We start from the raw sequence: 2,469 nt of genomic DNA on the forward strand, positions 1-2,469 counted from the left end.
CTACCCAGTCCAACTTTTAATTTAAATATATTAAAAAAATAACCCTTCTTTCACTGACAGTGTGCAGTTTCCTAGAGAGCTGCATAGTTGCTAGTAAACATTGGTCCTCTGGGCCAGGTCTAGAAGAAAGAGGTCAGAACTTCTATAACTTAATATTTTCCAAGGCACCCTAAAGGCTTCCTATTACCTTCCCATGTAAATTGTTTACAGCCAGCTCCAAAGAGGAGCTCTCCTGCAGGACTTTGACCATGCCTGTAAACTGATAAAAAACCTCCCCCTGGAAAATTCCCCTGGTGAACCTCATCATAATATTTTATTATCTTTGATTTTAAGCATATGCACAGGGATCCTTTCTGGCAAAAGCACAGGCAATAAATAATGATGAGCAAGGAGAGGTCTATACATTGAACTTATTAAGCAGTGATGGTGGCATTTTGTAGCTCTTCTTGCTGTTGGACTAAATGGAGCTTTCTAAGGCTTCTCCAATGTCAGCACACACTTTCCTGCAAAGCTGTCACATAGCATTTGCATGCAGTTTTGGACCTTTTAGCATGGCCTGCTTAGGTTTTATTTCTCATAATTGTGGGGCTTTTTTTGTTTAAGTAAACTTTTTTAAAGTGAGGAAAGCCTATGCTTTACAATGGGGTATTGAGAACCATGTGTTCCATGGTACAGAAAGATATGTTATGATTCTTATCTTTGTGAGACTGTGAAAAAATAGTTCTTTGTCCTCAAACTCATTAAAAAGTTATTTAATAAAGAACTTGAAACCATTATCAATATTTACAAAAGAAATGCTTGAGAGCTGAGTTATGTGTTTTGAAATTCACAGAAGGCTCAGTGCATTGAAGCAACAATATATGTGATAGGAAGTATAGCTGACATTTTCCAAATATAAAAACCAGATGATGAAAAGTTTAATTTCTGTGAATTGGAGCGGTAGCTGAGAGCCTAATAATCTCTCAGGAATATTTTCAACCCATTGGGGTGCTCAAAGAACATAAAATTCTCAGCATTTCTGTCAAAGCAGTTGAGATCAGTGTGGTTTTGCCAGATTCAGAGGTGACTCCAGAATTAACCTAGATTTGAGGATGAAGACAATTTTTAAATTTTTTGGGGTGTTGGTGTGGGGGTGTGTTGTTTTATTTTTCCCCTGAATAACAGCCTATGGTGTGAAGAATCCTCAGAAATCTCTTTAACCCTTGACCCAGGGCTGCCCAATCCCTACTGGCAGGTCAGTCCCCACCAGCCAAGGCAGCAGAGTGCTCCTGTTCCTGTGGCCACGTGCTGAGCCATGTAGGTGTGAGCATCCTCAGCCAATTCAGGGCTAGGCTGGCCAGGCAGGAACCCACTGGGCATCTCCTCCCATCTGTGAGTCCATGCATTAACTGTCCTAAGGTGGACACCAGCAAAATGGGCTTTAAAGCCACCTTCTGTGTTAAACCTGCCCCAGCTGCTGGAAATGTGTGCGAGTGCTGTGTGTCTGTTTCATTCATACATCTTGAATCAGGGACTGACTAAATGCTTTTATGCAGCAACTGATAAAAAGTACTGCAGTACAGAATAATTTCTGTAATAATTTTTAATACTCAGCCCATTATGAGTATTCATGGTGGAGGGAAACTCATCATGTAGTCTCCTGCCAGAGTACTCCAGTAAGAAATGAGGGACAAAGGATAACTCTGGTCCCTCTGGGATTCAGATATGTCCTGGATTGCAGGACAATCCTAACTGCCAGGATTGGAATCAGGACCAAAAATACTAAGCACCAAGTTAGGCAGTAATAATTACAGCCTCAGGCATCAGGTCTGTACATGTGATCCCTTTTACCCATATACTCACTATTGCTGAGGGCAGACTTATGTCTGAGAAATTCCCATCCAGGGTCCAACCACACACACAAATATTCAATTAGAAAAAGCAGTTTTGTGGAATATTCATCCACATGATGCATGAAAATCCCAAACTGTTTGTGAGGTTGTTTAACATGATGCAATTGGTTTTTATCAATGATGAAGTGTTCATGTGAGTGTACTTCACTGTTCATGCTAACAGGGCTATATGTTTCCTAAACTATGCCAACAGTTGATTTAAAAATATTCAAGCAAAAGACAGAAAAACCCCACATATTTTATTTATCATTTTAATTGCATACCAGGGACTTTAAATTTATACTTTATCAGGCTTGAAAATGGTCTAATTGGAATGAAGAGATGGCAAAAGGGTCACGAAGTAGATGCAGTGACCAATATCATATCCAAAGACTGGACCCTGACCACTGAGGGCTTTAGTTTCCCCAGAAGTTTCCAACTTGGTCAATATATACTGTCAGGCTGAGCTTTCAGCAGTAGTTGGATGAAATCTAATCCATACATCTGGAAACAGCCTGTGTATCACAGTGAATACGTGCAGAGGGGGCTGCTCTTGTATTTGTGTCCCATGTGTTTGCTTTTATTTGATTTTGTATTT

This window comes from Geospiza fortis, unplaced genomic scaffold, assembly GCF_000277835.1.
Source record: "Geospiza fortis unplaced genomic scaffold, GeoFor_1.0 scaffold41, whole genome shotgun sequence".
Taxonomy (NCBI): Eukaryota; Metazoa; Chordata; class Aves; order Passeriformes; family Thraupidae; genus Geospiza; species Geospiza fortis.